We start from the raw sequence: 13,782 nt of genomic DNA, 5'->3' as shown, positions 1-13,782 counted from the left end.
CTTCTCTGTCCATGGGATTTTCCAGGAAGAGTGCCTCAGTGGGGTGCCATTGTATAGTAAAGCTGTCTCGAGAGAACACAAAAATGATTTTGGCATACCATTAGAGAAACCATTTGTAAAACTCAAATGACCACATAAAGCTTATCAAGGAGTCTAGATTGGTTTTTTACCATATGGATGAAGAAGATAGAAATGTCAATAGAGCTCATTAAGGGTGCTCTTGCCAGCTGCTGAAAAATAGCTGGCTACTCTTGGAATTTGGTTCAAAGCTGGACAGATTTGCTTTGTAATAGGGTCAAAGCATTGTCTAAAGTTCTCGTTTTCTTTTAAAATTGAATAAAATCTCTGTATACAGAAAAAAAAAAAGCTCAAATCAAGATTGCCAAGAGAAATATCAATAACCTCAGATATGCAGATGACACCACCCTTATGGCAGAAAGTGAAGAGGAACTCAAAAGCCTCTTGATGAAAGTGAAAGAGGAGAGTGAAAAAGTTGGCTTAAAGCTCAACATTCAGAAAACAAAGATCATGGCACCCGGCCCCATCACTTCATGGCAAATAGATGGAGAAACAGTGGAAACAGAGGCAGACTTAATTTTGGGGGGCTGCAAAATCACTGCAGATGGTGACTGCAGCCATATAATTAAAAGACACTTACTCCTTGGAAGAAAAGTTATGACCAGCCTAGACAGCATATTAAAAAGCAGAGACATTACTTTGCCAACAAAGGTCCATCTGGTCAATGGTATGATTTTTCCAGTAGTCATGTATGGATGTGAGAGTTGGACTATAAAGAAAGCTGAGCCCCAAAGAATTGATGCTTTTGAATTGTGGTGTGGGAGAAGACTCTTGAGAGTCCCTAGGACTACAAGGAGATCCAACCAGTCCATCCTAAAGGAAATCAGTCCAGAATGTTTACTGAAAGGACTGAGGTTGAAGCTGAAACTCCAATACTTTGGCTACCTGATGTGAAGAGCTCACTCATTTGAAAAGACCCTGATGCTGGGAAAGATTGAAGGCAGGAAGAGAAGGGGACAACAGAGGATGAGCTGGTTGGATCACATCACCGACTCAATGGACTTGAGTTTGAGTAGGCTGTAGTAGTTGGTGATGGAGAGGGAGCCTTGCATGCTGTCTTCCATGGGGTCACAAAGAGTTGGACACGACTGAGTGACTGAAATGAACTGAATTCAACTGATCAAAATCCCAATAGTTTTTTTTATGAATTTAGCTAATTGATTCCATAATTTACATGGTATAGCAAACAGCTAAGAATGGCAATGTCATGTTTGAACAAGAGTCGATTTTCTCTACAGATAAAAAGACAAATTATAAACTTAGAGTAATTAAAAGCACATGGTTTTGATACAGAGGGAAGCAAATAGGCCAGTGAAATAGAACAGAGAGCCAAGAGGCCAAGCCTTGTGTTTATGGACTTCACACATGAAAAATGATTAACTTTTCTCGTTTTTCTTTTTTTAAATAATTATTGGCATATAGTTGATTTGCAATGTTCTATTAATTTCTGTTGTACAGCGCTGAATTAAGTATATGTGTTACCATTTACACATATCAACTTTTTTTAAAGGTTTTTTTCCCCATATAGGTCTTTGCAGAGTATTGAATAGAGTTCCCTGTGCTATACAGTAGGTCTTTATTAGTTATCTGTTTTACATATAGTAGAATATGTTTATCATTCGCAACCTCCCAATTTATTCCTCCCACAACTTACCCCCTAGTAACCATAAGTTTGTCTTCTACATCTGTGACTATTTCTGTTTTGTAGATAAGTGAAAAATGATTATGTTTTCAAAAATCATGCTTGGTCATTATCTAGCCATATTATAGTAAAAATAGCACCTGTCTTACAAAGAAATCAGTTTTATGTGGATTATAAATCTAAACAAGAAGAATAAAAAAGCAGAACTATTAATAGAAAATAACATAGACACACCAACTGTCAAGGAATATATTGATAAACTGGATAATGTTAAATTTAAGAACTTCTGATAATCAAAAAATAGCATGTAGAGAATGAAAAGGAAATCACAGATGTTGTTGCTATTGTTCAGTCCCTAAGTCATGTCTGACTCTTTGGGACCCCGTGGACTGCAGCACACCAGGCTTCCCTGTCCTTCACTATCTCCTGGAGTTTGCTCAAATTCATGTCCATTGAGTCAGTGATGCTAACCTTCTCATCCTCTCTTGCCCCATTCTCCTCCTGCCTTCAGTCTTTCCCAGAATCAGGGTCTTTTCCAATGAGTCGGTTCTTCACATCAGATGGCCAAAGTATTGGAGCTTCAACATTAGTCCTTCCAATGAATATTCAGGAATGATTTCCTTTAGGATTGACTGGTTTGATCTCCTTGTTGTCCAAGGGACACTCAGGAGTCTTCTCCAATACCACAATTCAAAAGCATCAGTTCTGCAGCACCCAGCCGTCTTTATGGTCCAACTCTAACATCCATACATGACTACTAGAAAAACCATAGCTTTGACTAGACGGACCTTTGTTGACAAAATGTCTCTGCTTTTTAATATGCTGTCTAGGTTTGTCATAGCTTCCTTTCCAAGGAGCAAGCATCTTTTAATGTCATGGCTGCAGTCACCATCAGCAGTGACTGTGGAGCCTAAGATGTCACTGCTTCCACTTTTTCCCCTTCTATTTGCAGTGAAGTGATGGCACCAGATTCCATGATCTCAAGTTTTCTTAATGTTGAGTTCTAAGCTAGGTTTTTCATTCTCCACTTGCACCCTCATCAAGAGGCTCTTTTGTTCCTCTTCACTTTCTGCCATTAGAGTGGTATCATCTGCATATGCGAGGTTGTTATTTCTCCCAGCAGTCTTTTTTTTTATTTTTTTTCTTGAAGGATAATTGCTTTACAGAATTTTGTTGTTTCCTGTCAAACCTCAACGTGAATCAGCCATAGGTATACATATATCCCCTCCCTTTGAACCTCCCTCCCATCTCCTGCCCCATTCCACCCCTCTAGAATGATACTGAGTCCCTGTTTGAGTTTTCTGAGCCATACAGCAAATTCCCATTGGCTATCTGTTTTACTGTGGTAATGTTAAGTTTCCATGTTACTCTCTCCATACATCTCACCCTCTCCTCCCCTCTCCCCATGTCCATAAGTCTATTCTCTATGTCTGTTTTCCCATTGCTGCCCCATAAATTCTTCAGTACCATTTTTCTAGATTCTGTATATATGCGTTAGAATATGATATTTATCTTTCTCTTTCTGACTCACTTCACTTTGTATAATAGGTTCTAGGTTCATCCACCTCATCAGAACTGACTCAAATGCGTTCTTTTTTATGACTGAGTAATATTCCATTGTGTATATGTAGTGCAACTTCTTTTTTTTTTTTTGTAGTGCAACTTCTTTATTCATTCATCTGTCGATGGACAACTAGGTTGCTTCCATGTTTTAGCTGTTGTAAATAGTGCTGCAATGAACAATGGGATACATGTGTCTTTTTCAATTTTGGTTTCCTCAGGGTATATGCCTAGAAGTAAGATTGCTGGGTTATATGGTGGTTTTATTCCTAGTTCTTTAAGGAATCTCCATACTGTCTTCCATAGTGGTTGAATCAATTTACATTCCCACCAACAGTGCAAGAGCATTCCCTTTTCTCCACACCCTCACCAAGATTTAAATTGGATGTTTGCTCTATAGATCATTATACCTACTCTTTTGTATGTATGATATAGTTCATAAAAAAACCGTTTATAAATCCTGCGTGCTTTCTATAAAAAATGCCCTGCTGCTGCTGTTAAGTCACTTCAGTCGTGTCCGACTTTGTGAGACCCCATAGACGGCAGCCCACCAGGCTCCGCCCTACTGGGGACCAATAGCAGAAGCCAGGAAATCAGCTATATTGTTCCAATTGTCCAGCAGCAGCTGATGCTGCACTAGAATACTGATAGAGAAAAATAGGGAGGGATAGCTAATAATGTGTTCTAGTTTTCAGTGTTATCATTAAAATTTTATTTTGTTCTATGCCTTCTTTTTTTTTGTTGCAATTTTTATTAAACAATTTTAGTTTAAATGATGTTATGCTGAGAGCATCATTAGTACTTGACATTTTTAAATTAATTTCATAAGTTTATCATAATCCCTCAACCAGAAATATGTATTTAGTATAATACAGTAATGAATTATTTTTAGATATAAAGCAATACCAAGAATAATTTGGACAAAAGAAGTATATTTCCTGTTCAGAACAATATATTTCAAATTAACTGTGGTAAAGAACCAGGTTTTGGTTATTTTTTATACCCAGTACCTCAGGTACCAATATTTAAAAAATGAATTAACAACAAAAATAAAGTGAAAAGGCAAAGACATCCAAAATGCAAACACAGACTAAACAAGATGCTTAGATTTAATGAACATAAAATCAAATTTCAATGACTATAACCACAAGAAATATTGCATAGGAAAAATGACTACAAAATATCCATAAATTGGTTATTTAAGATATGTGTATGGGTGATTAATATAGACAGTCATTATTGTATTCATTATCTTTTCCTCATTTGTAACTAAACAAAATGTTATGTGCAAAAATAGTCAAGTGCATATTTTGCACATTTTGAATCAACCTCATGCAAATCAATATTTAAACTTTTTAGTGTAACAAATGAGCTTGCTTCTTCCTAATTTATCTAATGTAAACTGCATGAATACATTTTTGGATTTTTATCTCCATTTTTGTTATTTTTTATTATTATTATTTTATTTTATTTTTTAACTTTACAATATTGTATTGGTTTTGCCACATATCAACATGCATCCACCACAGGTATACACGTGTTCCCCATCCTGAACCCTCCTCCCTCCTCCCACCCCGTACCATCCCTCTGGATCATCCCAGTGCACCAGCCCCAAGCATCCAGTATCGTGCATCGAACCCGGACTGGCGACTCGTTTCATATATGATATTATACATGTTTCAATGCCATTCTCTCAAATCATCCCACCCTCTCCCTCTCCCACAGAGTCCAAAAGACTGTTCTATACATCAGTGACTCTTTTGCTGTCTCGTATACAGAGTTATTGTTCTATGCCTACTTAGATTTTTTTGTAGAAATGAGGAAGAGAACACATCCTGAGTAAATGGCTAAATGTTATTTTATACTGAATTTTGACTTTGATGTTCTCAGCAGTCCTCTGCTGTTAGAGTAGGAACAGATATTGTCCATTTTACTGGATAGATCAAGAAACTGGGTGTAGAGAGGTTAAAGCAGATTGCTTTAGGGCACACAGCTAATAAAGGTGAAAGCCACTCCAGACTTCCCTTTACCCCCACCAGCGGGGGAGCCTGGTGGGCTGCCGTCTATGGGGTCGTACAGAGTCGGACACGACTGAAGTGACTTAGCAGCAGCAGCTTTCCTCTGTGTGTCTTTGCACAGTATTGCCACCAATTTCCAGCACTGCCAGCACTCAGGCTTACAAGCTCTCAACTTGCCTGACTCTTTGGGGGCCACCTCTGTGCTGTGAGGGAGGTGTGATATACTGGGTACAGTGGAGGTTAAGTATGCATTTCCTCTGAATTTCTTCCCCTGAGCGGTCATTTGACTTAAGCCTCCTGTTCTCCTAAAGACTGAGGCACTGGGACTACAGAGGATCTAGATTTTTAAGGGTACATTTGCAGAGAGGAGACCCTCTGCTGATCTAAGGAACAGCTTGTGTGTAGGGGAGTTAGGGAGGGGGCTGAGGGAAGCCAAACCTGGAGCATGTGAATGATAGCTTCATCAACTTGACATTCCCTCAGGACCCACCACCTACATAGGGGTTCTTTCCTGGCTATTTCCCCACCAGATGTAAAAATTATTATATGTATTTGGCTAGAGTTTCTTGGGGATTCTTTTTTCTCAAGTCTTTTCTTTACATTATTACTCTCTCTGCCCCCAGTTTTTAATCCCCATTTTTTTCCCTCTCACGTAAGCTATAGCCAAATTGTGTCAGCATCAAGGTACAGAGAAGAAGCTCCTGTGAATCCTAGTCTTAGTGCTGGGTGCTGAGGTATTTTTCCAGGAGCTTACAGCATTCTAGGGTGAGCTGGCCCTAGTAACAGAGGTGTTTCTTCAGACTTAGAGCTAGCTAGAAAATTCTCCACAGCTTAAGAGAATTACAGCAGTTGACTAGTGAGTGGATGGGTTTAAAACAAAGTGGAAAAGTTTGTCACAGGAGTTCTTTTTATTGAATTGTGCTTACTGGACTTGAGAAAATAATGAGTGAGCCAAGGTCATTGATGGAGCTGGAGCCTAGAAATGCTGTCATATATGCTGCATTTGTGTTTCAGTATACTTAGATGCATATGCATAAATATGTATGTACATATTAGTAATATATGCTCATAATCTATATAATGAGATTTGGACATCCTGAATAGCCCCTTACTTGCTCTGAAATCTATTTATTAGTGGCTTTAAAATCTCTCTCCACTACTCAAAAGTTGTTTCTATGGCTTAGTTCTTAAAATTGTTACAATCCCACTGTTAAATACATTTAGTTATGAGAGAATCCTATTAATCACCACAAATATTTGTTGAGCTTTCTGCAATTTACAAGTGTATTTACATACAATGACTCACTTACCCAGAACAACAACCATATTTTTCCTCACCATATTAGAAGAATCAGGAGTCTCAGAAAAGTATGTTTTTGGTCCTGAAGTATAGGAGCTAGAATTTGATCTTATATTTGACTAATTCTGGTCATTATTTCTTAGACTCAATGCTAACTATTAATCATTACTGTCTTTTCATAATTGTATTATGTATGATCTGAAATGTCACCTTCTTATGACCTGGGCATCAGACTGTTTAAAGCCAGTCCTCAGATCCATTCAGGGCAGTTTTTTACCCCCTAAAACACTGATGGACAGGTCACCTGGAACAGAATGATTCTGGGGGAGGAGAGATGGTTGTTAAGATTTCAGATTCTTGGGCCCTATCCCAAGCCTACTGACTCAGCTTACTTAGAATGGGAACTTGCCTTTTTAAAACAAGCAAGCTGGCGATTTTAAGTGTTCTAGACTTTAATAGACATGGTTTAATAGCCATACCACCATCCTTTCTAGGGCTATTACCATATACTTCTGAGTTTCTGAGGCTGACTAATCAGTTTAAATGGGTCACAGTCAGTTTGGATCCCTGAAGACTCCAGGTTGGAATTTGATCCATTGGCCAAAAACTTTTTCCCCATCCCACCCAACAATGTAGGATGTTTTTTCCAGGCTGGCCCAGAGGAAAGGCCAATCATTGTTCTCATTCTGACTAATTGGAGACAGTCTGGCCACAAACATCCCACTTTGTGCCTTTTCTCTTCTACATGGCTTGGGCAGGGCTGCAGAGGAACTGCTGGAGGGTGGTCTGGGTGTGACCCAGAGGAAAATAATTAGAACTGCAACGCCTTCTGTCATTAAGTCCTAAGTAGAATGCTGAGTTGAACAATGGAAAAGGTCTCTGCTGTCCTTGAGAACATTTTTGTTGCTGTCCCAAGCCAAGGACTGGAGTGTCAAATGAGATTCTTTTATGTCTTGTACTTTTTCACAACTTTTTGGCATTTCCTATGGTTTGTGCAGTAAAGGCAGTTTGCTTACAACCTTGCAGTTGACTGCCTTCAGTTTGTTTCAACTGGTCTGGGGGGACTCTTTGGGTAAACTGAGTGGACTATAACTAGAAAAACTCTTGTTTCCATTCATTTTCTTCGAGAAGGAAAGAGGATAAACCATTGTCTCAAATATATGGCAAGAAACCCCAAATTTTCTTCCACTAGCAAGTCCTTTTGGTGGTGGTATAATGTTGTTTTGAAAACGTAGTCCAAATGTAAATCCCATGCACAAATAGTAATAGTAGTAAGTTATTGTTATTGTAGTAAGTAATAAGTAAGTAGTAAGTAATAGTTATTGAACATTTATTTTATTCTAGTCCCTGCCCTAAGTGCTCTGTGTGCATTTTGTCATTTAATCCCTCAATAAATATAAAAGTTGAAGGTACTGTTATTATTCTCACCTTATAGATGAGTATGTGGATTCTTGGAAAGTTGAAATAAGTTGGCTAAAGTCAAACAAGTAAGCATTAGAATGGTAGTCTGTATCAGGAAAGTCTAGCTGTAGAGCCATATTCTTTTTTGCTATAACCCATGTCCCTCTTATCATCTCTAATCTCTCCTATAACACAGCATACCCAGATTTAAGTCCTTGTTTAATTTTTCAAGATGAGAATACTGTATTTGATTATTATGGTGGATACATGTTTTAAACTAAAAGTTAGGAAACTTTGGGGGATATAGAAGTAAAAATTTTGAGTTGGAGCTCTTCCAAAAAAGACTAAGATGAAGTTTCTCATATCCCATAGAGGATACATTGAGGATATCAGTCAGTTCCTCTTCCTTATCCCTTTAATGAATGACTTTCACGTGTACATCTCAGTATGTGGCACCATTTATAAAACATGTAGTTAAAGTACTTCTTCAGGATCTTCCTGACCTAGGAATTGAGCTGGGGTATCCTGCATTACAGGTGGATTCTTTACCAGCTGAGCTCCCAGGGAAGCCCAGTTAAGGTACTTAGCAAATATTTATTGAATGAATGAAGATAGTTTTGTCCTCAGAGAATTTCTCATCTGGTGAGGACAATATGTCATATAATTGTAACGCATGTTGATTGCTATAATAGAGGTAGCTGGTAGCTGATGGGCATGTAATCAGTATTTATTGAGGAAATAAGTGAATATATATGGTAGGGTGTGAAGGGATCAGGTAATGATATTCAGATGCATTGCCACTTATGATAGGATCTTAAAGACAAGTAGGCATAGGCCAGGTGAAGAAAGACAAAGCATACCAGACAGCGGGGGGTTAATGGGCAAAGTAACAAGGACAAGAGAAAAAAAAAAACACAGACTGTTTAACAAATTACAGTCATTCATTATGGCTGGAACATAAATAACAGTGGAATTTTGGGACAAGATGGGAAAGATGAGACTGACAGGCTCTGTAGGAATAGACCACGAGGGGTTTTTATGCTGTGGAGCTTAGGCTTTATCATGAATTCGTGGGGAATTTTGAAAGATATTTAGTAGCTGAATGATATAATAATTGTAGTTATATAAGTGTATTTGTAAACATGCATGTTTAATAGTCTATATGTAATTCATTCCTCATCATGGGACCCATCCTTCACAAGTAATCTTTTCACTGCTTTGAGGACATAGTTATTATTGAGCCAAGGAGGGGTGTAAATACTGATAAAGTAGGTTCCTCAGTCTCCCATGTTCATGAGATTGCCTGCAAATTTTTTCTAAAAGTGTATTCTGACTGATTAGGTGTGCAGTAGGGTCTTAGATTCAGCATTTCCAACCAACTCCCAAGTAATGGTGATACTATACTGCTGGTTCACAAACTACACTTTTATTTATTTATTTATTTATTTTTAGACAAGAAAGTGGACAATAGTCCATGATTTATTTATAATTTCTTTCATGTACAATTTTATATATTTTTTAAATTTTTAATTAATTTTATTTTATTTTTTAACTTTACATAACTGTATTAGTTTTGCCAAATATCAAAATGAATCCGCCACAGGTAAACATGTGTTCCCCATCCTGAACCCTCCTCCCTCCTCCTTCCCCATTCCATCCCTCTGGGTCATCCCAGTGCACCAGCCCCAAGCATCCAGTATCGTGCATCGAACCTGGACTGGCAACTCGTTTCATACATGATATTTTACATGTTTCAATGCCATTCTCCCAAATCTTCCCACCCTCTCCCTCTCTCACAGAGTCCATAAGACTGTTCTATACATCAGTGTCTCTTTTGCTGTCTCGTACACAGGGTTATTGTTACCATCTTTCTAAATTCCATATATATGCGTTAGTATACTGTATTGGTGTTTTTCTTTCTGGCTTACTTCACTCTGTATAATAGGCTCCAGTTTCATCCACCTCATTAGAACTGATTCAAATGTATTCTTTTTAATGGCTGAATAATACTCCATCGTGTATATGTACCACAGCTTTCTTATCCATTCATCTGCTGATGGACATCTAGGTTGCTTCCATGTCCTGGCTATTATAAACAGTGCTGCGATGAACATTGGGGTACACGTGTCTCTTTCCCTTCTGGTTTCCTCAGTGTGTATGCCCAGCAGTGGGATTGCTGGATCATAAGGCAGGTCTATTTCCAGTTTTTTAAGGAATCTCCACACTGTTCTCCATAGTGGCTGTACTAGTTTGCATTCCCACCAACAGTGCAAGAGGGTTCCCTTTTCTCCACACCCTCTCCAGCATTTATTGCTTGTAGACTTTTGGATCGCAGCCATTCTGACTGGTGTGAAATGGTACCTCATAGTGGTTTTGATTTGCATTTCTCTGATAATGAGTGATGTTGAGCATCTTTTCATGTGTTTGTTAGCCATCTGTATGTCTTCTTTGGAGAAATGTCTATTTAGTTCTTTGGCCCATTTTTTGATTGGGTCATTTATTTTTCTGGAGTTGAGCTGTAGGAGTTGCTTGTATATTCTCGAGATTAGTTGTTTGTCAGTTGCTTCATTTGCTATTATCTTCTCCCATTCTGAAGGCTGTCTTTTCACCTTGCTAATAGTTTCCTTTGATGTGCAGAAGCTTTTAAGGTTAATTAGGTCCCATTTGTTTATTTTTGCTTTTATTTCCAATATTCTGGGAGGTAGGTCATAGAGGATCCTGCTGGGATGTATGTCAGAGAGTGTTTTGCCTATGTTCTCCTCTAGGAGTTTTATAGTTTCTGGTCTTACATTGAGATCTTTAATCCATTTTGAGTTTATTTTTGTGTATGGTGTTAGAAAGTGTTCTAGTTTCATTCTTTTTTTTTTTTTAATTTTATTTTATTTTTAAACTTTACATAACTGTATTAGTTTTGCCAAATATCAAAATGAATCCGCCACATAGTTTCATTCTTTTACAAGTGGTTGACCAGATTTCCCAGCACCACTTGTTAAAGAGATTGTCTTTAATCCATTGTATATTCTTGCCTCCTTTGTCAAAGATAAGGTGTCCATATGTGCATGGATTTATCTCTGGGCTTTCTATTTTGTTCCATTGATCTATATTTCTGTCTTTGTGCCAGTACCATACTGTCTTGATAACTGTGGCTTTGTAGTAGAGCCTGAAGTCAGGTAGGTTGATTCCTCCAGTTCCATTCTTCTTTCTCAAGATCGCTTTGGCTATTCGAGGTTTTTGGTATTTCCATACAAATTGTGAAATTATTTGTTCTAGCTCTGTGAAGAATACTGTTGGTAGCTTGATAGGGATTGCATTGAATCTATAGATTGCTTTGGGTGGTGTACTCATTTTCACTATATTGATTCTTCCAATCCATGAACATGGTATATTTCTCCATCTATTAGTGTCCTCTTTGATTTCTTTCACCAGTGTTTTATAGTTTTCTATATATAGGTCTTTAGTTTCTTTAGGTAGATATATTCCTAAGTATTTTATTCTTTCCTTTGCAATGGTGAATGGAATTGTTTCCTTAATTTCTCTTTCTGTTTTCTCATTATTAGTGTATAGGAATGCAAGGGATTTCTGTGTGTTGATTTTATATCCTGCAACTTTACTATAGTCATTGATTAGTTCTAGTAATTTTCTGGTGGAGTCTTTAGGGTTTTCTATGTAGAGGATCATGTCATCTGCAAATAGTGAGAGCTTTACTTCTTTTCCAATTTGGATTCCTTTTATTTCTTTTTCTGCTCTGATTGCTGTGGCCAAAACTTCCAAAACTATGTTGAATAGTAATGGTGAAAGTGGGCACCGTTGTCTTGTTCCTGACTTTAGAGGAAATGCTTTCAATTTTTCACCATTGAGGATAATGTTTGCTGTGGGTTTGTCATATATAGCTTTTATTATGTTGAGGTATGTTAAAGGTCTTAATTCCATTTGTGAAAGCCCTACCTTCATGACCTAATCACCTTCCAAATGACCCACCTCCAAACACCATCACATTAAGGATTAGGTTTCAACTTAGGAATCTGGAGTCTGGGGACACAACCATTCAGTCACAGCTGTCCTTTTCAACTCAAGACCTAAGATTTCCACTGAGCACAATATCAGAAAACCTATAGACCACTGGATTTGGAATAAGGTCTGACCCAAAGACCCATTTTCTTAAGTTGTTTAACTTCTCTGAGCTGCAGTGCCTTCATAGATAAAATGGTCATTATAGTCTCCATCTCTCAAAATTATTATAAATATTGTATGAATAGGAGAATATAAACCTCAAATCATTATGATATTATGTCTCTTTTTTTACTATTTACTGTAAAATCTTGTGCAATGTTTCATTCACTGGAACTCAGTCCTCAATATAAGAAAAACAAATTAATGAATTGATTGATGTTAGAGGATAATAAACTACTCACAGGGCCATAATAAGAGAACTGGCAGTTGATTTTCTCCTGAAAAAGGCACGAATTAGGCAGAGGACAGTGAAGAATGTGGACTGATATATTGCTTTAGTTTTCCTCCTCTTTTTTGTGTGCTTTTTTATTGCTAAAGGGTAGAAGACAGGATGTAACTTCTAGAAGAATATAATTATTTGCAGGGCAAAAAAATGGATACTACTTGAACAGGAAGACTTTGGAAAACAAAATCATCCCCCATGGTTCCGGTGGGTGGGCCAGTGTTAATTACTTACAAATGAAATGTTAGGGTTCTTCATAACCCGCCCCATGATGGTGAGTAATATATTATTTTGACCATATGAATATCCAGCTGGAAAATTAATATTTTTTCATCTGTGAGTCTGTGAAGTATCTCAATGGACCTCATCGTATTTAAGCATCTTATGAGAGTGATTGAATATTACAGGTGTAATAAAGGAAGGAGATAACTCATCCATAATTGCTTAAACTCTGCATTTGAAGTTTAAAACATCTGGATGTTTATAAAACATTCTATCAATTATATATTTGGTAGTCATGTTGCAAAGTATTTAGCCATTTAAAAACATCTGGGTAATTGAATGTTTATCCAGATGTTCAGTCTTGAGTAGGTATTTGACAACTGCAAAAGATAATTTTCCAGTTGCTTGGTCTGAATGTTGCTGAATTTTTAAAATACTGAGTTGAATTTTTGTATTCGTGTCATTGGTCTGGTTTGAGACTGATCAGCTGAGAACAGGCTTAAGAATAGAACTCCTAAGTCGGTGTCCAAACTATCTCACCTCACTTAACAGTCAAGTATTGTTCCTCTTTTTCAGTTTACTTTGTTGTATTGAGCAAGAATATGAAAGTATTTGTAGGTGTTTAGTGGAGAAGGCACTGGCGGCCCACTCCAGTACTCTTGCCTAGAGAATCCCATGGACGGAGGAGCCTGGTGGGCTGCAGTCCATGGGGTTGCTAAGAGTTGGACATGACTGAGCAACTTCACTTTCACTTTTCACTTTCGTGCATTGGAGAAGGAAATGGCAACCCACTCCAGTGTTCTTGCCTGGAGAATCCCAGGGATGGGGGAGCCTGGTGGGCTGCAGTCCATGGGGTCGCTAAGAGTTGGACATGACTGAGCAACTTCACTTTCACTTTTCACTTTCATGCACTGGAGAAGGAAATGGCAACCCACTCCAGTGTTCTTGCCTGGAGAATCCCAGGGATGGGGGAGCCTGGTGAGCTGCCATCTATGGGGTCGCACAGAGTCAGACACGACTGAAGCGACTTAGCAGCAGCAACAGAGGAGAAGATAGTGGATGATAATTGGCAGAACACTGTGAATAAATGCAGATCAAAAGTCCAAAG

Source organism: Bubalus bubalis, chromosome 6 (genome assembly GCF_019923935.1).
Source record: "Bubalus bubalis isolate 160015118507 breed Murrah chromosome 6, NDDB_SH_1, whole genome shotgun sequence".
NCBI lineage: Eukaryota > Metazoa > Chordata > Mammalia > Artiodactyla > Bovidae > Bubalus > Bubalus bubalis.
Note: the sequence above shows the minus strand (reverse complement) of the source record.